Source organism: Canis aureus, chromosome 21 (assembly GCF_053574225.1).
Source record: "Canis aureus isolate CA01 chromosome 21, VMU_Caureus_v.1.0, whole genome shotgun sequence".
NCBI classification, from domain to species: Eukaryota; Metazoa; Chordata; class Mammalia; order Carnivora; family Canidae; genus Canis; species Canis aureus.
In genome coordinates, this window is record NC_135631.1 from 16,913,078 (window position 1) to 16,937,569 (window position 24,492).

Sequence of the window (24,492 nt, forward strand, 5' to 3'; positions counted from 1 at the left end):
GAAAAACTGTATTTTAGTATTGAGATGTTCAAGAATGTAATATTTTCTTTTTCTTTTTTTAAGATTTTATTTATGTATTCATGAGAGACAGAGAGAGAGACAGAGAGAGAGAGAGGCAGAGACATAGGCAGAGGGAAAAGCAGGCTCCATGCAGGGAGCCTGATATGGGATTCAATCCCTGGAGTCCAGGACCACGCCCTGGGCCAAAGGCAGGCTCTAAACCTATAGGCCACCCAGGGATCCCCAATATTTTCTAAATATACAAACTCATCGCAGGTCATTGATATTTATATTTGCAATTTACTCAAGAAAGATGTGTATGAAAACAATAGTTCATAACTGTCAAAATGCATATTACCTTATTTTTCCCAATCCAAAAATTCTAACACATAAAAATCATGATCCTAGATATGCATGTGACTTTCAGCATAAGCAACATGGAATTCAGGTCAGTAGATTCTTATAAGACCCAGCATAGGGGTGCCTGGGTGATCCAAGCAGTTAAGCATCTGCCTTTGGCTCAGGTCAAGATCCTGGGGTCCTGGGATCAAGGCCCAAGTTGGTCTTACTGCTCAAAGGGGAGCCTTCTCTATCTGCCCCTCCCCTCACTATATTCTCTCTCATTCTCTCTCAAATAAATAAATAAAATCTTAAAAAACAAAAACAAAAAAAAGACTAAATGTAGGGAAAGGAAAGAAGAGACAGAAAAGCCAAGGCCTCTTAATTCTAACATCCATTATGGCTCATTTATGAGCCATAAATCCAATAGCACATTTCTCTATCTCTATGCCAAACATCAAATTCAACCAACAGGTACATTCAAGTTAGTATATTTAAACCCAGTTAGTTTACTTAAACTAAACATTTAACTTGTACCAAATTATTTTTCACAGGAAGCTTAAAGGTGATGCTTTTCCAGGTGTCTAAACTCATTCTTTTTATATTTAGAACCCATGAAGGCAATTTAGGAAATCACCTAATGCACCTATCTGAAGAAACATGCCCTAGACCGATTGCCTATCTATGTCACAGTAAGTTATGAAAGTAGCATTCTCTGATATAAAAACCAATTACCCTACAAAGGTAGACTGATCATTCTTCTCAACTCTTCCAGGTGTCTAGGAAGATACACAATGCAGTGATACCATCTTGAAATCTGGGCCTTCCACTTGCACTTCAAAAAGGCATTTATTGTCTCAATCTGCCCAACACACAGCAGACGTTTTTCTAAAGAGTTGTTGTGTATGTAAGAGCCAATTCCCTCAAGGAACAAAAAGCTCAGGAGATAAGGACTATAGAGAAAATATTAAAGTTATTTCAAGAGATAAATATTGTGACTTGAATCCATTGTAATTAAAAAAAAAAAAACTATCTCTCCCTTTGGGACCACCCACACACACACTTCAAAATCCAGGTATATTTTGGGGTTTGTTGCTGTTGTTGTTTTAAAGATTTTATTTAGTCATTTATTTATTTTAGAGAGAGAAACAGAAAGAGCATGGGGGGAGGGGACAGAGGAGGAAGGAGAGAGAATCCCAAAAGACTCTGTGCCAAGTGTGAAGCCCCACACAGAGCTGGATCTCAGACCCCAAAACCATGGTCTGAGCTGAAATCAAGAGTCAGATGCTCAATCAAATAAGCCGCCCACATACCACAAAATCCAGCTTTGAGCTTGCAACTGCTACATGATGACCACCTTTGGCAGTGTGAAAGTTGGGGGATCTAAAATAGAGCCTTGCTTCAGAGAGATTATAATCAGAAGGTGTTTGGAAACACAGCAGCATGCGAGACCCATATGATAGGACCATGAGTTACCAGGACAGCAGGATCATTGTAGCCTGAAGGTTTGAAAATAGTCTCTTGGACGTGATTAGTCTCAAAGGGAAGTAAGATATAGGCAAATAAAAATAAGATGGATTGAGGTGCCTATGCAGCAAAGGAGAGCCATAAATTTAGACAGCATTTTTGAAAGACAAAAGTAGTCCACATTGGCTATACAAAAAAATCAAATATAAGGGTAGAAAATGATTGGGGGCTCAAAATTCATAAAAATCTTTAACGTTAAGCAAAGGAGTTTGAATTTCTTTCTGTAAGCAATGAGGAGTCTTTCAAAGTATTTCAGAAAACAGATGAGATCAATTTATTCACAAAAAATTGAAACAGGGCATTAATCTTGTCACAGGAGATGTTTACTACATGCTGGGCACTCTTCAAAGTGCTCTGAGAGTATTAACCCATTCAGACATCATAAGAGCTCAGTGGAGGAGATGAAAAGAAAGGTCTGGATTCTCCTACCTCTCATCAGGACACTCAGTCCACTTTCTATTCTGGGAATGAGCAAAGCAGGATTCTACCTCAGAATCTTCCTCTCTCTTCCTTCCTTCTGCTTCTAGTGCATTTCTCTCCAGATATCTGCACAATTTTCTTCTTCACTTCATTCAGATTTCTGTTCATCATAGAGGCCATCTTCAATTATCCTTTGTAAAAGAGTAGAGCTAATCCCACCCCAACCATCACCTGCCTTCCCTCTTACACAGTTTTTTCTTCAAAACAATTACCATTACATAACACTGAATTTTTATCATGTGATACCATCCTACAACAAGTATGGATTTTGTTTAGTTTTTCTACACTTTACCCCCAGCTTCTGGGATAGTGCTCTAAAGAGTAAATGTTCAATAAATATTTTTAAACAAATGAGTGAATAAGTCATAATTTTAAGAATCTGACTGTAGGAAGAAAAATTAGGAGATTAATCTAACTTCTTCAAAGGGTTGGGTAATGTGAACATTCTGTAAGAATGGAAAAGAATTAGGTTGTTTCTTTGAGAGATCATCCCAGGAAAATCAAATTTGAATGGACAGAGGTTTGTTCTGGATGGGAGAGGGAAGAAGTGAACAAAGATTGAATTCTAAGTGCCAGACTTTGGACAATGCTTGTATAACTAACTACATGACCTCCACTGCCTGGCTGGACCTTGACTTCTTCCAATATACACCTCCTGGAATTCATTTCCGCCAAGGTCATGACTGATCCAAACTTGATCTCATCACACAGATCATTAGGCTTTAAAGATACAAATCCATTTCTACCACAATTTCTACTGTCTTTAGAAAAGACACAAGGGCACTAGTATCACTAATATGATTAGTGGTATCTCTCTTCTCTAGACCAGATTGCAGTAGGAAACAATGTTACAGAAATATAGAGCTAGCTGATGGCCACAGTGACGGGGATCGTGGGTGGCTCAGCAGTTTAGCACATGCCTTTGACCCAGGGCGTGACCCTGGAGTCCCAGGTTTGAGTCCCACATTGGGCTCCCTACATGGAGCCTGCTTCTCCTTCTGCCTATGTCTCTCATGAATAAAATTAAAAAAAAAAAAAAAAAGACCAAGTAGTGCAACTGCTGGGTAGTAGGTTGTATACACAGGTTTATATATTGTAATATGACTGCCATCTGTATGTCTTCTTTGGAAAAATATCTATTCAAGTCTTCTGCTCATTTCTTAACTGGATTATTTGTTTTGCATGTTGAGTTTGAGAGGTTCTTTATAGGTTTGGGATACTAACCCTTTATCAGATATGTCATTTGCAAATATCTTCTCCCATTACACAGGTTATCTTCTAGTTTTGTTGATTGTTTCCTTTGCTCTGCAGAAGTTTTTATCTGGATGAAATCCCAATACTTCATTTTTGCTTCTGTTTTCCTTGCCTCCAGCAACGTGTCTGGTAAGAGATTGCTATGGCCAATATCACAGAGGCTGCTGCCTGTTCTCTGAGACTTTGATGGTTTGCTTGAAGCAAACCTAAGAGACTGTTAACTATAGGGAACAAAAGAACAAACTGCTGGTTACTGGAGGGGAGGTGGGTGGGAGATGGGCTAAGTGGGTGATGGGGATTAAGGAGAGCACTTGCTGTGATGAGCACTGGGTATTGTATGTAAGTAATGAATCACTAAATTCTACTCCCAAAATCAATACTACACTATGTGTTAATTAACCAGAATTCAAATAAAAACTTGAAACAAAAATAAATACAAAATAATCTATTTAAATGTTATAGGTTGGAATGTAATAAGTGTGATGAATAATAGAAAAAGGTTAGACCAGAACAAAGGGAATATAAGTTTCCTAGTGGGGTAGTGATGATTAAAAATTCAATGTTATATAACTTAGAGTAATTCTTATTGAGAAAATTATCTCCAAGCCAAGGCAGAGAGGTGAAGCATTCCCCAGGCATATGTTGGAAGATGAGAGCTCTCAGCCAGAAAGAACATTATTGCAAAAACCAGGAAGAGATTTTAGGCTTCTAGTTCTGCAGGTAAGGATCTTAGAAGTCATTCTTCCTAATAAGTAAAAAGCTAAAGATACAGAAGAATCAATAACTCTTCTTGGATCTGTAAGACAAGGGAGGACACAGGGCAAACCACTACCCCCAAGATTGGAAAGACAGGTGAAAGCAGAGAGTCACAGTTTACTCACAAGAGGAAACTTCCATTGGAACCAGTGCCTGGATAGGAAAACCTGAACAACAGAGTGAGATTCATCTCTAGGGTCTCAAAGTAGGTCCCGATAGTAAATGTAAGAGAAAAATCCCCTTGTGCTTCCATCAGGGGAGAAGAGGAAGCATCCTGAAACCCATCAGAGGCTCTGTACTCCTGCCTCAGGAGAAACTAATTAACCACACAATCCCCTGCTCAGGTACTCTCAGAACCTGATGAATCTGGGGAAGGGAAATGGCCAACATCAGCTTCCTCTAGCCTTCCATGTGGAGGAAGGAAATAATCCACTCCAGTCCAGTCTGATCATCCTGTCCCAACTTACAAGGGAGAAAAAAAAAAAAAAAAAAAAAAAACACTGAGAAAAAAGCCTGAGACCTAATCAGAGGACTACAGATCACTCCTCGCCCTCCATATCTTGCCACCACCTTGCTAAAGGCCTCTTTATAGCCACCCCTGTTACCTGGAGCATCACATCTGGTTACCAAGAAAAAATTACATGGCAGTTACGGAAAGGCAAATACATGATCTGAAGAGACAATAAGCATCAGAACCAGACATGATAGAGATGTAAGAATTATCAGGCCAGGAATTTAAATCAACTATGATTAAAATGCTGGAGATCAAAAACACTGTAACCAAAATGAAGAATGCCTTTGATGGACTCATTAGTAGACTGGACACGGCCAAGGAAAGAATCAATGAGCCTGAGGACACAGCAATAGAAACTTCAAAAACTTGTAAAAGGAAAGTGAACAAAGACCAAAAAAAAAAAAAAAAAAGGAACAGAGACAAATATCTAAGGAAGGTCTTTGGGGCAACAATTGCAAAAAGTGTAACATATACATGATGGGAATATCAAAAGATAAAAGAGGAAGGAATAGAAGAAATATTTGGAGAGTGTCTGGGTGGCTCAGTCAGTTGAGCATCTGACTGGTTTTCGGCTCATGATCTCAAGGTCATGAGATTAAGCACTGCATCAGGCTCTGTGCTCAGTAGGAGTGTGCTTCAGATTCTCCCTCTCCCTCTTCCCCTTCCCCTCAACATTCTCCCTCTGTCTCAAATAAATCAATCTTAAAAAAAAAAAAAGATTTGAAACTGATTATTTTCCCCCAATTAAACTTAGACACAAGGGATGCCTGAGTGTCTCAGTGGTGTCTGAGTGTCTGCTTTCATCTCAGGGAGTGATCCTGGGGTCCTGGGATGGAGTCCCACATTGGGCTCCCTGAAGGGAGCCTGCTTCTCCCGCTGCCTCTGTCTCTGCCTCTCTGTGTCTCTCATGAATAAATACATAAAATCTTTTTTTAAAAAATTAGACACAAAACCATAGCTCCAGGGAGCTCAAAGAACACCAAGCAAATAAATGCCAGGAAAACTATACCCAGGCACAGAAAATCAAAACTAAGAAAAAAAAAAATCTTGGAAGAAACCAGAGACAAAAATGCCTCATCTATAGAGAAACAAAGCTAAGAATTACATCCAGCTTCTCAGAAACGCCGTATGAAAATCCATGGCCTTCTGCCAGGAGCTGATACTACAGTTTGGGAGATTTTGGTGAGCGGAGGCCTTAACTGACAGACAACTTCCCTCTGATATTGGGGCTAATTCACTTTTTCTTTACAAAACGAGGAGAACCACTTAAAGATTTTCAGGGTGAACAAACAAACAAAAAAAACGTACCTACACATGAATTTCTGTCACTGCCCTGTAGGAAAAAATCTGTTGGGAACATTTCTTACTAATAAAAACAAAATAAAAATCTAGTTTAAGATGCACGGTGTTACACCTGTAAAATCTAAAGGAAAAGAACATGGTGCCATAAGAACAAAATACAGAGGGTAGGCTCTAATTGGCCCTGTCTCTGAGAATCACTTCCTTAGGGTGAGTCTCTAAGGGGCAGTAACACTTAAACAGTATGTGAAAAACGAGTAGCTAATCCACATGAATATGGTAGGAAGAGAATTCTAGACAGAATACATTAGGAGATCAGAACAGCAATAACTAGAGCTAGAGGAAGACAGTTGGTTTGAATATATTTGCATATTCTTGGAAAAGGACCATAGAGCAATTCAAGAAATTTATAATCATCACTTGCTGCCTGCTGTTCTCCTCCCAACCCCCATTCAATAGGATGTGCATCATACATGTTTAAGAAGCCATTAAAATGACAGAAAATACTTCAGCTCTCATACTAGGAAATGACTATCTCACAGGTGACAGATTTGAGACATGTTATATAATGGAGATGCAGAATAGAGTCATTTTAAGACAAAGTCTGACGAGGAAGAAACTGTTGATCATTCTAGATAAAAACGCATGTCCCTTTGGCACACCTAAGCCCAAGTCTCAACAACTCTGAGTAGTACGGTACTGGGAAATTTCAGAAAACTGACAATTAACAAAATTAATCATTCATAATCTTCGACCTAACTATCTTATATTTGGAAATCTGGGTTACAGGTATATAAATACCAGACACCAATATTGGGATATCATTTGTAGGGGGAATAAAAGGAAATATGCTGAATTTGCATCACTAGGAGAAGCATACATTCTTTCTATGAAATGTTGTGCTACAACAAGTATAAAATGTAGTTTAACATGGATCTATTTAAGATAACATTTGGTTTACTTTTCAAAGTTCACCATTTGCACTGGGTCACTTTGATTTTAGCATTTTTTAAATCATCTTGATGCTTTTAATAAGGAGAAAACTTACCACCTTGTATAAAAATTATAGACCGGAGGGGAGGTTGGAGGGAGAAAATACTGATCCTTATAGGGAAAAATTAAGAGATTGAAGCACAGAGTTGCTAAGAATATCTCCATTTTATTTGGTTTTTTTTTTTTACATTTTTTAAATTAAATTCAATTTGCCAACATCTAATATAATACCCAGTGCTCATCCCATCAATGGGATGGGATTCCTCAGTACCCATCCCCCAATTACCCCATCCCCACTCCCACCTCCCCATTTTACTTAGTTTTTGGCAAAGATTTCATTCACCAGTATTTAAAAGTATTTCACAAAATCAGACTGTTAGAATGGAGAAGCAGCCATACCAGAAGGCATTGAGTCCATTCATCCAAATTTATTTACTTACAGATGTATTCATTCATTCAGTTTTGACACAGATTACGGCTTTTCAAAAGTAAATTTTAGTTACAAAATTAAACATTTGTTGTAAAACAAGTCCAACAACTCACATGAGCATGAAGCACCCTAACCCCTGCCCCCGATGCTACTTCCAACGTCGCCCTACTGAAGTAACCGAGGTTAACAGTTTGACCAGTAACTTTGCACACTTCTCTCCATGATCGTGTACATACATATGTACCAATATATTTTACACAGTAAGTTTTACCTGCACCTTTTTTATTTTATTTTATTTTATTTTATTTTATTTTATTTTATTTTACAAAGTGTTGGGGGAGGTCATGAAGAAGACCTGAGCTCTGGTTGACCTGTGAGTTGGACCCTGGCAACCTGAACTTCCTCCCCTGTCTCCTATCCTTGGAATGTGCATTCTATAGACCTTTTCTGCTCCCAAAAGCTGCCCCAAAGACATAGCCTTGAGAGAGGGATGTGTTCTTGGGACTCTCTGGGTGGTGTATATGACTGAACCCCGTTATGGCTTCTATATAAATTTTGAAGATTTGTCAGGAGGTAGCAGAGATACACTCTTACTCCAGCACCCAGAACAACCTCTTAAATTATGTTATGCCTGTTACGCCAGTTAAACCTGCCATCTACTAATCTGAAGTGGTCTGCTTCTTTCTTTGGTCTCTCCTGCCCTTTGTTATGGGGGCCAGTCACTCATTTCATGGCAGCCTCCCAAGGAGGTTGCAAACCAACACAAACTGTGATCAGTTCTACAGATTAAATTTTGACTTGATTTTTTCCCCATCTATCAGTGATTGTGTGAGGGAGTTTCCTCCAAACCAAAGCATAAATATCTAATTTCCACTTTTTATAATTAGCTGTGGAACATTTCAAAGAGTGTATGTTTCTCCCAAAGATACAAACTAGTTTTCTTTTATCCCCCTATAAATGATGCTGTAACATTTGTGTCTGATATTTTTTTTTCTGTAGCACAGATTTCCAAATGTAAGATAGCTAGGTAAAAGATTATATGAATTTTAGTAGAAATCATCAAATTACTTTAGAAAATGTAGCTATTCTACACTTAGCTGAAGTAGGTAAGTGTAAAATTGCCATCTATGTCCAGTGGTAACCTTACCAGCATTGCACATAATCATTTTAGTGTTTGATAATCAGATAAATGAAAAGAACATTCTCATTTTAATTTTATTTACTTAAACAATTGCAAAGTTGAACAGTATTTTATATATTTATATTTTTGGCCTTTTGCATTTCCAGTTGTGCCAATTGCTCCTTCAATTGGCCCATTTCTCTACTGTGTATATATATATACACACATATATGTTCAGCACTTTTCTACTGGGACATTAACTCATTGTGAGTCACCTGTTTTGCAACTGTGTTCTCACTTTCCATTGTTCAACTTTTAACAAGGTCTATGACACCTTTATTAATGAACTCTCTCTTTCCATTTAATATAGTTCCCTTATAACATTTGCTATAATAAATGTCATCCCACATTTGAGAATATATAAATGTTCTGGATTTTCTTCTGGCATACATTACATTTATACTGTTAATATCTGTAAATTATGTTGTATTCCCCATCGTTTTGCAATGCAGAAGACTGAAGAAAAAAATATTTGAAGTATAAGTAACCTGGTAACTACCCAGGATTAAAGAGAACTTCTCATTCTCAGCCCAGTGTTATTTTTACTACACATTATGAACCAACATCTATGGTACAACACAGCACAGTTCTATTTTACCAAAAGCATTAGAGAATTTTTCCTTTCAAACTTCTTCCTGAATACATTTTTTTACCTCCTTGTTCTTCAGACTGTAGATAAGGGGGTTCAACATGGGGATTACCACAGTATAAAATAGAGAAATCACTTTATTGATATCCAGGGATGAAATTGAGCCAGGCCAAACATAGATAAAGAAAAGAGTCCCATACAGCATGGAGACAATGGCCAGGTGAGAAGAGCAAGTGGAGAAAGCTTTCTGCCTCCCATCAGCAGTCTGGATCTTCAAGGCAGCCCAGGATGCAAACGTAGGAGATCATGATGATCAGGCCACTGAATATTTGTATAGATCCAGCCAAAAAGAAAAATACAAACTGAATCATGGAAGTGTCTGCACATGCAAGAGAAAGCAGTGGTGAAAAATCACAGAAATGATTAATGACATTTGACCACAGAAGGGTAAGCAAAACCAACATCATATAGGTCATGCTGTATATAAGAGCCATGGCATAAGGCCCTACCACAAGCTGCACACAGACCCTCTGGGACATAATAAGTCTATATAGCAAAGGCTTACAGATGGCCATATACTGGTCATATGCCATGGAAGCCAGGAGAAAACATTCAGTTGCCACAGAAAGGTCAAAGAACCATATCTGTGCAGCACAACCCCGTGAAAGAGATGCCTTTTTTCTCTGCAAAGATATCACACAGCATCTTGGGGGCAATGGAAGAAGAGGAACAGAGATCAACAAAGGACAAGTGGCTGAGAAAAAGTACATAGGCGTGTGGAATCTGGGATCAGTCCATATGAGAATGATCATCCCTATGTTACCCCCCAGGGTGACAAGATAGATGAAGAGGAGCAAGACAAAGAGGACAATCTGTTGATGGAGATGATCTGTGAGGCTCAAGAAAAGAAATTCAGTCACTCCTGTCTGATTCTTCTCTTCCACTAATCAGTTGTAACCTATGTAAGAAATTCAAAAATACATTTCATTTTTAAAATATCAATTGGAAAAAAAGTAAAATATCAATTAGCATATACAAAACAGCCTCTTAAATTTATGACAAGTGTTTTTTAATCTGTTAAGGAGGCAGTAATGGAAATAGTGTTGGACTGGTCAACAGTATTCCCAAGGACTAGTTCCTGTCCATTGTAATCCCCATGCAGACTTGAGCAATTCATACTTGATCTTTTTGGATTCAATATTCTCTGCCATCTCAAGAACAGTCTAACTATAAAATCTGAAACTCCCTCGGGTTCTAAAATTGTATTGGAAATTAAATTCAGTCTCTGTATTTCATCTTTATCACATGATAGAATAGTAATGCCTACCTAGGAACACAGAACCAGTTATCGATATTGTGAGAAATGATGAGAAATTCAGATCCTGATAATCAACATTTAGGGTGGGGTAAACAGAACAGAAATAAAGCCCTCTCAGTTCCTGTTTTGACGGAGTGGATAGTACCATTCAGATGTCATGAAGACAATATTCATATCTGTGTATATTAATCTCTTCCCTTATAAAAGGCTTACAAAGGGAAATGTAAACAAATGTCAGTAGGGTTATTTAGAATGGGGATGATTTTATAGTAACACATAATAATCGTATTTATGTTTATAAAGGACTGCCCTGCAAATGAGAGATTGGATATATTTACTCTTCGACCAGCATGAAGACAGAAGTGGCACAAGAACAGAGGATTCAAGTTGGGCATTAAATGAAATGAAGGCTATTCCACTAACCATATAATTCAAATGAATATAACAATTTGGGAGGCATTGAGATGCTCTTTCTTTGAGATTAATTAATCTATCAAATATTGCATAACAAGTTTCCATGGAAATCTCATAGAAAAATAAGTATCCACTGGAAGCTCAACTGACTTCATCTTGAGTGGTAATTTCTACCAGTAATTTCTATGAATATATGAATATATTTTGTTCATCAAAATAAAATTATTTCCCCTAATTCCTTGTAATGTTTATAAATCTATTTAAGGCATAAATTCTGACAGCCTATTTATATTTTATTAACAAAAATGTGTAAAATGCTTGACATTTTTATTTAGACAAAATTTTCAGGCAAATATTTTTCTAACTCATCAACTGAGGAAGAATACATCAAGCTGTTTAAAATTAGAGTAAGAAGCACAAGGTGTGGGAGTATCCATAAGAAAGATTCTAGGTTCATATGCTTACTATCAACTCAAATAATTCCTTGTATAAACAAAAACATTTCACACTTTGAAGATAGAATGATTAAGATATGGTCCTTGAAAAGCCATGGTGACAAAATAATAGTTAACACACTGTTGACGCCTCTTGAGTTTATTATTATTCGAGAAAATATCTGTGGCTTGCATTTTCCACAGAGCAATTGCTTGTTAATGTCAGCCACTAATATCAATTATTTTTAGTAATTTACACCTATTGGGAGAAAGAAGACCTAGGCATAAAAAGAAACCTACATTTCAAAGTCGTATTTGGCTAGTCCAAAACTACCTGTGCCACAGGATTTCAGAAAAAGCTTCTATCTTCACTGTGAACTGAAGTGGTTGGGAAAAACACTGCTTTAGTTTCATATTTGAAAGAGTTCAAAATCTACTTTGGAACTGACTGTCAGCAGTTGTGAATATTTGTGGACATATGAGGTGAGTGTGTTTGCTGAGAGGAATGCACTACCACCAAATGCACACAAACACGAATAAGAGACCCTGACTCTCCTATAAATAAGGGGGATGATCTCTGTGACTTTTCCATTTCTAGCATTCTATGACCCTGGAATTCTTTCAGGACATTGGAGTATCAAAATAACAAGATCAGGTTTAAAGGATCAAAAAATCAGTTATTTCATGTCCTGAAGAGCTGGACTAAACCAAAGACTGCTCTCTTTGGAATACGTGGGCTGGTGAGTTTTTGTTCCCAGAAGTCAGGTTCATTTTAACATCTTTCCACTGCATTTCAAAGTTTCTTTTTTTAATCACTATGTGGTATACTCACTTCTTTAAGAGAATCCCTTGTTTTCCTATTAACTGCTTCAAGATAAGTTTTCTGGACTTCGTGGAAAATTTAAATCCTTCTTGGTAGTAGCTTTCTGCAGCAGATATGACATCCTAAGTACTTACTAAAAAAGATAAATCTCCATGCAGATGAGCCTGAAAGAAGCACTCCTTGTCCTCCAGCCTGACTCACATCCAGCACAAAATAAAAGGTTCATGTTCCTGATAGTTTTCAATACTTTAAGCCAGGCCTCTGAAGAACTTAAACCCTCAAAATTTACAGCTGAGGGACAAAATTAAAGTGACATCATTGGCATTCATGCCAAGTATATTTCCAAAATATCATTTTTCTCTCCAACAGAGGATTCCTGAAAAAAATTTTTTTTTTCCTCTTTGAGATCCTCCTTGTCAAAACAAACCATATTTTCCATCTGCAGTGATGTTAACAGTAAACACATGCTAAGATGGAGTAGTGTGCTACCTGGATCCACAGTTTGTCCCTGTTGGCAAAGGGGGCTTATTGTTTGGTTTGTTCTTAACTCTCTATTCCTCCAAATTCTCTTCTGTAGATGGGGAAAATAAAAAGAAAACCCACAGTTCAACATATCACTGGCTTGGTCCAAGGCATAACAAACCACAGAATTTTAGAAGAATGGAGGATAGTTGTGAGCTGAAGTGGTTAGGAAAAATTTCATGGGCAGATTAGTGTGGAAAGATAGACAAGTTTGAGCAATGACCTGAAATTAAGAGGAAGAGCATCACAGGTAGAAGGAGATGAACAGAGACAAGGATGTAGGAATATCCAACTTGGTTGGAATAAAGGTTTATAGAGGAGACAAAAAAATATCACATCTGAGGGGATAGTGTGATGAGCAGAATAGTGCTCTCCGAAGATGTCCACCTCCTAATCCCAGGGACCTGCAAATATGGTACCTTCTGTGGCAGATAAGGGACTTTGCTGATGTTGTTAACCTAAAGAACTTGGGACACCTGGATGGCTCAGTCAGTTAAGCATCTGCCTTCGGCTCAGGTCATGATTCCAGGGTCCTGGGATCAAGCCCCACACTGGGCTTCCTACTCAGCAGGGAGTCTGCTTCTCCCTCTCCCTCTGCCCCTCCCCCTGCTTGTGAGCTCTCTCTCTCTCTATCTCTCTCTCTCTGGCTTTAAAGATAAAGGATGGGGGCCATCACCGAGGAATGTGGACAGTTTTGAAAAGCTGGAAAAAAGCAAGGGAACGGGTCTCCTCTGGAGGCTCCAGGAAGCAATGTAATCCTGCCAGCATCTTAATTATAGCCCAGTGAGACCCATGTAGGACTTTTTAGCCTGCAGAGCTTTAAAATAATAAACTTTTTAATTTGCCCCATTCTCACTGGTGTGAGGTGGTATCTCATTGTGGTTTTGATTTGTATTTCCCTGATGGCAAGTGATGCAGAGCATTTTCTCATGTGCGTGTTGGCCATGTCTATGTCTTCCTCTGTGAGATTTCTCTTCATGTCTTTTGCCCATTTCATGATTGGATTGTTTGTTTCTTTGGTGTTGAGTTTAAGAAGTTCTTTATAGATCTTGGAAACTAGCCCTTTATCTGATACGTCATTTGCAAATATCTTCTCCCATTCTGTAGGTTGTCTTTGAGTTTTGTTGACTGTATCCTTTGCTGTGCAAAAGCTTCTTATCTTGATGAAGTCCCAATAGTTCATTTTTGCTTTTGTTTCTTTTGCCTTCGTGGATGTATCTAGCAAGAAGTTACTGTGGCCGAGTTCAAAAAGGGTGTTGCCTGTGTTCTTCTCTAGGATTTTGATGGAATCTTGTCTCACATTTAGATCTTTCATCCATTTTGAGTTTATCTTTGTGTATGGTGAAAGAGAGTGGTCTAGTTTCATTCTTCTGCATGTGGATGTCCAATTTTCCCAGCACCATTTATTGAAGAGACTGTCTTTCTTCCAATGGATAGTCTTTCCTCCTTTATCGAATATTAGTTGCCCATAAAGTTCAGGGTCCACTTCTGGGTTCTCTATTCTGTTCCACTGATCTATGTGTCTGTTTTTGTGCCAGTACCACACTGTCTTGATGACCACAGCTTTGTAGTACAACCTGAAATCTGGCATTGTGATGCCCCCAGATATAGTTTTCTTATTTAAAATTCCCCTGGCTATTCGGGGTCTTTTCTGATTCCACACAAATCTTAAAATAATTTGTCCTAACTCTCTGAAGAAAGTCCATGGTATTTTGATAGGGATTGCATTAAACGTGTAAATTGCCCTGGGTAACATTGACATTTTCACAATATTAATTCTGCCAATCCATGAGCATGGAATATTTTTCCATCTCTTTGTGTCTTCCTCAATTTCTTTCAGAAGTGTTCTATAGTTTTGAGGGTATAGATCCTTTACATCTTTGGTTAGGTTTATTCCTAGATATCTTATGCTTTTGGGTGCAATTGTAAATGGGATTGACTCCTTAATTTCTCTTTCTTCAGTCTCATTGTTAGTGTATAGAAATGCCACTGATTTCTGGGCATTGATTTTGTATCCTGCCACGCTACCGAATTGCTGTATGAGTTCTAGCAATCTTGGGGTGGAGACTTTTGGGTTTTCTATGTAGAGTATCATGTCATCGGCAAATCAACAAGGCAGGAAACCACAAATGTTGGAGAGGATGCAGAGAAAAGGGAACCCTCTTACACTGTTGGTGGGAATGTGAACTGGTGCAGCCACTCTGGAAAACTGTGTGGAGGTTCCTCAAAGAGTTAAAAATAGACCTGCCCTATGACCCAGCAATTGCACTGTTGGGGATTTACCCCAAAGATACAAATGCAGTGAAACGCCGGGACACCTGCACCCCGATGTTTATAGCAGCAATGTCCACGATACCCAAACTGTGGAAGGAGCCTCGGTGTCCATCGAAAGATGAGTGGATAAAGAAGATGTGGTTTATGTATACAATGGAATATTATTCAGCCATTAGAAACGACCAATACCCACCATTTCCTTCGACGTGGATGGAACTGGAGGGTATTATGCTGAGTGAAGTAAGCCAGTCGGAGAAGGACAAACATTATATGGTCTCATTCATTTGGGGAATATAAATAATAGTGAAAGGGAATATAAGGGAAGGGGAAGAAATGTGTGGGAAATATCAGAAAGGGAGACAGAACGTAAAGACTGCCAACTCTGGGAATCGAACTAGGGGTGGTAGAAGGGGAGGAGGGCGGGGGGTGGGAGTGAATGGGTGATGGGCACTGGGGGTTATTCTGTATGTTAGTAAATTGAACACCAATAAAAAATAAATTTAAAAAAATAAAATAAAATAATAAACTTGTGTTGTTTTAGCCACTAAGCTTGGGGTAGCTTGTTAGGACAGCATTGGGAAACCGGCACAATTTGGTTGGATGATCTCAGTCACCACTTCCCCTGGAAAACTTCCCACAATCCCCTAAAAGGGATGTGATCTCCCACTCCAGCAACCACCATAGCATTTTCTTGACTATCATCTGATTTTGCAAGTTCAAGGACATAGCTTTACAACTGTCTGCATCCTATGAAGTACCTATCTTGGAAAGTTGCAAAGAAGACATATTCTATAGGTATTTTGTGAGTGGCATGGAAAATAAAAAAAATATTGGGGAATCCCTGAGTGGCAGTGGTTTAGCGCCTGCCTTTGGCCCAGGGCGTGATCCTGGAGTCCCAAGATCAAGTCCTGCATCGGGCTCCCTGCATGGAGCCTGCTTCTCCCTCTGCCTGTGTCTCTGCCTCTTTGTGTGTGTGTGTGCATGTGTGTGTGTCTCATGAATAAATAAATAAAATCTTTTTTGAAAGTTTTAAAAATAAAATAAAACAAAAGTATTACACAATCAATAATGGTTTAAATGTAGCAATTTAAATCATATCGTACACTTCAACTAACAAAGGCAAAACAAAGTCATTTTACCCTTTTCTTCTTTCCTTTACCTGAAATCAACTAAAATTAGTAAGGAAACTGACAATAATAACAAAAATAAATAAATAAAATGACACTTCATTAAACTTCAAGAGAAGGAAATAATATGATATGAAAAAATATGACAAAGCAAATTCTATTATAGGAAAATGCTTCTCTTGGACATCTATGAGAAATTTTCCCTCTGGGGAATGTAAGAATTTTTTTTTAAAAAAAGGTAAAATTGCCTAATGAGGTAACCAGTTAGCTGGCTGACTAGAAGTGGTCCTCAAGTATAAGTAACCATCCCTTGACCCTTCAGCTGGACCTAGGCAATCGGAGACTCGGAGTCCCTAGCCCCTGTCCTTGGAAAGTACACACTGCCCGCCCTTCCCACAGTGGGAGCCCTTTTCAAGGATGCACCCTCAAGGGGGTAACGTGTTGCTGAGACTATCTTGATGGTGCATGTATGTGACTGAACCCATTAAAGGCCTCTATATAAACATTTAAGAGCTGCCTGGGTGGCTCAGTGGTTTAGTGCCACCTTCAGCCCAGAGCATGATCCTGGAGACCCAGGATCGAGTCCCATGTCGGGCTCCCTGCATAGAGCCTGCTTCTCCCTCTGCCTGTGTCTCTGCCTCTCTCTCTCTGTTTCTCATAAACAAATAAATAAAGTCTTAAAAAAGAGATTCTGGCAAAGCAGGTGTGGAGATCTACTCATCTTGCTGCTGCCTAAGACAAGCTTCATATGGTAGTTCCCTAGCTTATAAAACTTTCCACCTGCCATCTGAAGTAGCCTGACTCTTTCTTAAGTCTCTCCCTGCCCTCAGTGTATAAGGACCAGTTCTGGATTTTACCAAAAAAATCCTCTGGCATTCAAGTACTCAAACCAATAATTGGTGAGTCAGCTAGGGGACCAAAGAATGGAGTCTTGGGAGAGGGGCATCAGGAGGGAAATCCTGAGTTGGCCCATGACCACTATGTGAGGAAGGGTGGCCAATATATCAGATGCTTGTGAACTGCCACTTGAGTACAGAGATGCCCCCAAATGGTAGCTGCTTTACTGCATTTGTTTGAGGAATTGCAGCAAAGCAGAGGAAAAGTGGCTGCACAGTGGGCTGGTCTCTACTGTGGGCAGCTTGCCTGGTCACCGATGCCCAACTAGAGACTGAAGCTTGTCTTAGAGAGTAAGAAGAGAGCTCAGGTTAGAGAAGAAAGTGCAAGTATCCACATCTCTGCTAGTTTTAGGACTGGCGGATGAGGCGTACTTACACAACACTAAAACTTAATTTTCCTTCATCTGCTAAAAGCATGAAGTTTTCTTGAACTATTGGTCTATTCTTGATAAGATTGTGAAAAAGTTTTTCTTTCTCTTCTAAGTAAACAAAAATTAGTAAACAAAAATCTAAACAAACAAAAATCTGCCTAGAAAACAAAAATTCTCTGTTTTATCGAAATAATTTCCATTGCTTCATGTTGTTTTTATCAAGTCTTTGATTACTTAAGAATTCCATCTTTACTAGACTTACAGAAAAAAAAAAAAAACTAAAAGGCTATCAGAAAAATACAGTCCTCAAAGTTTTATTATATGAGAGTAAAATACATTAATATAAATATATTTCAATAATGGTATACATCTTAGGTTAAAAGAAGCTCAAGATCAAGTACACAAACTATTACAAAAATAACTGTTTGGAGCCTTTGTTTCTAAATAGTAATTATCTCTCAAAAGGAGACAATTAGCGGCAACTGTGTGTGTATGTTTTATCATTACCTCAAAGGCCTTGGAGATTAGTCAATGTCCTCCCTGTTTATTATATGTGGTTACTTCCAGGGTAATCACCGGCTAAATCTTTATTAATTATGAGTTATCCCTCAATAAGAGAGTCCATACTTTTCTCTTTTATTGCTGGTTAACAAAATAATAGAGGAAAATTGACTAAAATCTTAGATCAGTATTGGCAGGCCAATTTCACTTAAAATAATTGAGAATATTTCTTTTTCTGAAGATTTTTTTTTTTTTTTGAGAAGCAGTGGGAGTGGCAGGAAGGGAGGAGAAAGAATCTAAGCAGACTCCCTTCTAAACAAGGAGCTCAATGTGGGGCTTTTTCCCACTACCCTGAGACCATGACCTGAGTCGAAATCAAGCATGCAATGATAAACGGACTGAGACACCTGGGTACCCCATAAATTACTGAGAATATTTCTAGTACATGTTCCATCAGCCAAGCTTAGAGCTCTGACAAAACCCTAAAAGTAGAGTAAAGGTAAGAACCAATGTAGAAAGATCATGTGAATATTTGCATTTTAAACAATTGCCTTCAATCCATTGGACTTGCTTTCCTGGATACGACTAAGAAAGATAAGGGGGTGCAAAGACATTTCAGAATCTATTAATGATACTACTTCAAGTGTTCCTTACCACTCTGGTCCCATATTTTATACTGCTTATAGTTTAAGTTCCTCTGTGTAGCTGCTAACTACTAACTCAAGAGATATTGCAACCACCCCAAAAATCAAAACACTAAATCTTAGCTATTCTCCAAAATTCTTAACTTCCAAATGTTCCCACACTCCACCCCTTATCCCTAAATGCACTTAAGCAGCCAGTAGCTGTTACTCTGACATTCCATCTTCCTGTTCCTACATCCTGTCCCATGATTAAGATAACCCATTTCCCCCTACTTTCCAAGAATGTGAACGGTGAATAATTCTTAGAAAAAAACTAAACTTTGAATGACCCTCCTCAATCAACCTTGTAAAATCTTTCAGCTACTTGCTCCCTGCAGAACACCCCTCTTAAGCTTTTTCCGTATTTCAGCATTCTTAATGCATGCTTGAGTTAATGACTTTGGATTATTGTTTCCTTTTTTTAAAGATTTATTTCTTTCTTTTAGAGAAAGAGAGAGCAGTGGGAAGGGGCAAAAGTAGAGGGAGAAAGAGAATCTCTTTTTTTTTTTTATTTATTTAATTTATTTTTTTATTGGTGTTCAATTTACTAACATACAGAATAACACCCAGTGCCCGTCACCCATTCACTCCCACCCCCCGCCCTCCTCCCCTTCTACCACCCCTAGTTCGTTTCCCAGAGTTAGCAGTCTTTACGTTCTGTCTCCCTTTCTGATATTTCCCACACATTTCTTCTCCCTTCCCTTATTTTCCCTTTCACTATTATTTATATTCCCCAAATGAATGAGAACATATAATGTTTGTCCTTCTCCGACTGACTTACTTCACTCAGCATAATACCCTCCAGTTCCATCCACGTTGAAGCAAATGGTGGGTATTTGTCATTTCTAATAGCTGAGTAATATTCCATTGTATACATAAACCACATCTTCTTTATCCATTCATCTTTCGTTGGACACCGAGGCTCCTTCCACAGTTTGGCTATCGTGGCCATTGCTGCTAGAAACATCGGGGTGCAGGTGTCCCGGCGTTTCACTGCATCTGTATCTTTGGGGTAAATCCCCAGCAGTGCAACTGCTGGGTCGTAGGGCAGGTCTATTTTTAACTGTTTGAGGAACCTCCACACAGTTTTCCAGAGTGGCTGCACCAGTTCACATTCCCACCAACAGTGTAAGAGGGTTCCCTTTTCTCCACATCCTCTCCAACATTTGTTGTTTCCTGCCTTGTTAATTTGCCCCATTCTCACTGGTGTGAGGTGGTATCTCATTGTGGTTTTGATTTGTATTTCCCTGATGGCAAGTGATGCAGAGCATTTTCTCATGTGCATGTTGGCCATGTCTATGTCTTCCTCTGTGAGATTTCTGTTCATGTCTTTTGCCCATTTCATGATTGGATTGTTTGTTTCTTTGGTGTTGAGTTTAATAAGTTCTTTATAGATCTTGGAAACTAGCCCTTTATCTGATATGTCATTTGCAAATATCTTCTCCCATTCTTTGGTTGTCTTTGAGTTTTGTTGACTGTATCCTTTGCTGTGCAAAAGCTTCTTATCTTGATGAAGTCCCAATAGTTCATTTTTGCTTTTGTTTTCTTTTGCCTTCGTGGATGTATCTAGCAAGAAGTTACTGTGGCCGAGTTCAAAAAGGGTGTTGCCTGTGTTCTTCTCTAGGATTTTGATGGAATCTTGTCTCACATTTAGATCTTTCATCCATTTTGAGTTTATCTTTGTGTATGGTGAAAGAGAGTGGTCTAGTTTCATTCTTCTGCATGTGGATGTCCAATTTTCCCAGCACCATTTATTGAAGAGACTGTCTTTCTTCCAATGGATAGTCTTTCCTCCTTTATCAAATATTAGTTGACCATAAAGTTCAGGGTCCACTTCTGGGTTCTCTATTCTGTTCCATTGATCTATGTGTCTGTTTTTGTGCCAGTACCACACTGTCTTCATGACCACAGCTTTGTAGTACAACCTGAAATCTGGCATTGTGATGCCCCCAGATATGGTTTTCTTTTTTAAAATTCCCCTGGCTATTCGGGGTCTTTTCTGATTCCACACAAATCTTAAAATAATTTGTTCTAACTCTCTGAAGAAAGTCCATGGTATTTTGATAGGGATTGCATTAAACGCGTATATTGCCCTGGGTAACATTGACATTTTCACAATATTAATTCTGCCAATCCATGAGCATGGAATATTTTTCCATCTCTTTGTGTCTTCCTCAATTTCTTTCAGAAGTGTTCTATAGTTTTGAGGGTATAGATCCTTTACATCTTTGGTTAGGTTTATTCCTAGGTATCTTATGCTTTTGGGTGCAATTGTAAATGGGATTGACTCCTTAATTTCTCTTTCTTCAGTCTCATTGTTAGTGTATAGAAATGCCACTGACTTCTGGGCATTGATTTTGTATCCTGCCACGCTACCGAATTGCTGTATGAGTTCTAGCAATCTTGGGGTGGAGACTTTTGGGTTTTCTATGTAGAGTATCATGTCATCGGCGAAGAGGGAGAGTTTGACTTCTTCTTTGCCAATTTGAATGCCTTTAATGTCTTTTTGTCGTCTGATTGCTGAGGCTAGGACTTCCAGTACTATGTTGAACAGCAGTGGTGAGAGTGGACATCCCTGTCTTGTTCCTGATCTTAGGGGAAAGGCTCCCAGTGCTTCCCCATTGAGAATGATATTTGCTGTGGGCTTTTCATAGATGGCTTTTAAGATGTCGAGGAATGTTCCCTCTATCCCTACACTCTGAAGAGTTTTGATCAGGAATGGATGCTGTATTTTGTCAAATGCTTTCTCTGCATCCAATGAGAGGATCATATGGTTCTTGGTTTTTCTCTTGCTGATATGATGAATCACATTGATTGTTTTACGGGTGTTGAACCAGCCTTGTGTCCCAGGGATAAATCCTACTTGGTCATGGTGAATAATTTTTTTAATGTACTGTTGGATCCTATTGGCCAGTATCTTGTTGAGAATTTTTGCATCCATGTTCATCAGGGATATTGGTCTGTAATTCTCCTTTTTGGTGGGGTCTTTGTCTGGTTTTGGAATTAAGGTGATGCTGGCCTCATAGAACGAATTTGGAAGTACTCCATCTCTTTCTATCTTTCCAAACAGCTTTAGGAGAATAGGTATGATTTCTTCTTTAAACGTTTGATAAAATTCCCCTGGGAAGCCATCTGGCCCTGGACTCTTGTGTCTTGGGAGGTTTTTGATGACTGCTTCAATTTCCTCCCTGGTTATTGGCCTGTTCAGGTTTTCTATTTCTTCCTGTTCCAGTTTTGGTAGTTTGTGGCTTTCCAGGAATGCGTCCATTTCTTCTAGATTGCCTAATTTATTGGCGTATAGCTGTTCATAATATGTTTTTAAAATTGTTTGTATTTCCTTGGTGTTGGTAGTGATCTCTCCTTTCTCATTCATGATTTTATTAATTTGAGTCTTCTCTCTCTTCTTTTTAATAAGGCTGGCTAATGGTTTATCTATCTTATTAATTCTTTCAAAGAACCAACTCCTGGTTCTGTTGATCTGTTCCACAGTTCTTCTGGTCTCGATTTCGTTGAGTTCTGCTCGAATCTTTATTAACTCCCTTCTTCTCTTGGGTGTAGGATCTATTTGCTGTTTTTTCTCTAGCTCCTTTATGTGTAAGGTTAGCTTTTGTATTTGAGTTCTTTCCAGTTTTTGAATGGATGCTTGTATTGCGATGTATTTCCCCCTTAGGACTGCTTTTGCTGCATCCCAAAGATTTTGAATGGTTGTATCTTCATTCTCATTAGTTTCCATGAATCTTTTTAATTCTTCCTTAATTTCCTGGTTGACCCTTTTATCTTTTAGCAGGATGGTCCTTAACCTCCACGTGTTTGAGGTCCTTCCAAACTTCTTGTTGTGATTTAGTTCTAATTTCAAGGCATTATGGTCTGAGAATATGCAGGGGACAATCCCAATCTTTTGGTATCGGTTCAGACCCGATTTGTGACCCAATATGTGGTCTATTCTGGAGAAAGTTCCATGTGCGCTTGAGAAGAATGTGTATTCAGTTGAGTTTGGATGTAAAGTTCTGTAGATATCTGTGAAATCCATCTGGTCCAGTGTATCATTTAAAGCTCTCGTTTCTTTGGAGATGTTGTGCTTAGAAGACCTATCGAGTATAGAAAGAGCTAGATTGAAGTCACCAAGTATAAGTGTATTATTATCTAAGTATTTCTTCACTTTGGTTAATAATTGATTGATATATTTGGCAGCTCCCACATTCGGGGCATATATATTGAGGATTGTTAAGTCCTCTTGTTGAATAGATCCTTTAAGTATGATATAGTGTCCCTCTTCATCTCTCACTACAGTCTTTGGGGTAAATTTTAGTTTATCTGATATAAGGATGGCTACCCCTGCTTTCTTTTGAGGACCATTCGAATGGTAAATGGTTCTCCAACCTTTTATTTTCAGGCTGTAGGTGTCCTTCTGTCTAAAATGAGTCTCTTGTAGACAGCAAATAGATGGGTCCTGCTTTTTTATCCAGTCTGAAACCCTGCGCCTTTTGATGGGGTCATTAAGCCCGTTCACATTCAGAGTTACTATTGAGAGATATGAGTTTAGTGTCACCATGATATCTATTCAGTCCTTGTTTTTGTGGATTGTTCCACTGAACTTCTTCTTAAAGGGGAATTTTAAGAGTCCCCCTTAAAATTTCTTGCAGAGCTGGTTTGGAGGTCACATATTCTTTTAGTTGCTGTCTGTCTTGGAAGCTCTTTATCTCTCCTTCCATTTTGAATGAGAGCCTTGCTGGATAAAGTATTCTTGGTTGCATGTTCTTTTCATTTAGGACCCTGAATATATCCTGCCAGCCCTTTCTGGCCTGCCAGGTCTCTGTGGAGAGGTCTGCTGTTACCCTAATACTCCTCCCCATAAAAGTCAGGGATTTCTTGTCTCTTGCTGCTTTAAGGATCTTCTCTTTATCTTTGGAATTTGCAAGCTTCACTATTAAATGTCGAGGTGTTGAACGGTTTTTATTGATTTTAGGGGGGGATCTCTCTATTTCCTGGATCTGAATGCCTGTTTCCCTTCCCAGATTAGGAAAGTTTTCAGCTAGAATTTGTTCAAATACATATTCTGGCCCTCTGTCCCTTTCGGCGCCCTCGGGAACCCCAATTAAACGTAGGTTTTTCTTTCTCAGGCTGTCGTTTATTTCCCTTAATCTATCCTCATGGTCTTTTAATTGTTTGTCTCTTTTTTCCTCAGTTTCCCTCTTTGCTATCAACTTGTCTTCTAGGTCACTCACTCGTTCTTCCACCTCGTTAACCCTCATCGTTAGGACTTCTAGTTTGGATTGCATCTCATTCAATTGATTTTTAATTTCTGCCTGATTAGCTCTAAATTCTGCAGTCATGAAGTCTCTTGAGTCCTTTATACTTTTTTCTAGAGCCACCAGTAGCTGTATAATAGTGCTTCTGAATTGGCTTTCTGACATTGAATTGTAATCCAGATTTTGTAACTCTGTGGGAGAGAGGACTGTTTCTGATTCTTTCTTTTGAGGTGAGGTTTTCCTTCTAGTCATTTTGCTCAGTGCAGAGTGGCCAAAAGCAAGTTGTATTGGGAAAAAGAGAAAAAGAGAGGAGAGAAAGAAGGAAAGAAAAGAGAAAGAGAAAAAAAAGGGAAGAAAAAAAAACAAAAAAAAAAGAAAAAGAAAGAAAAAGAAAGGATAAAAAAAAAAGGGGGTGGGGGAAGGAAACAAATCAAAAAGCAAAACAAAACAAAACAAAACAAAAACAAAAAAAAAAAAAAAAAGAACCACCGGGGAGTATCTTCTGATTCTGTGTACTTT

General features: G+C 38.6%; 1 long non-coding RNA gene and 1 pseudogene across 1 annotated transcript in view; both read right to left on the reverse strand.

The window, feature by feature from the left end:
• The window catches only part of LOC144293382 (uncharacterized), a 324,951-nt gene that overhangs the window by 152,072 nt on the left and 148,387 nt on the right, over positions 1-24,492 (reverse strand). The gene's annotated exons all lie outside the window — the stretch shown is intronic.
• LOC144293118 (olfactory receptor 5G3-like) lies at positions 9,362-10,299 on the reverse strand (annotated as a pseudogene).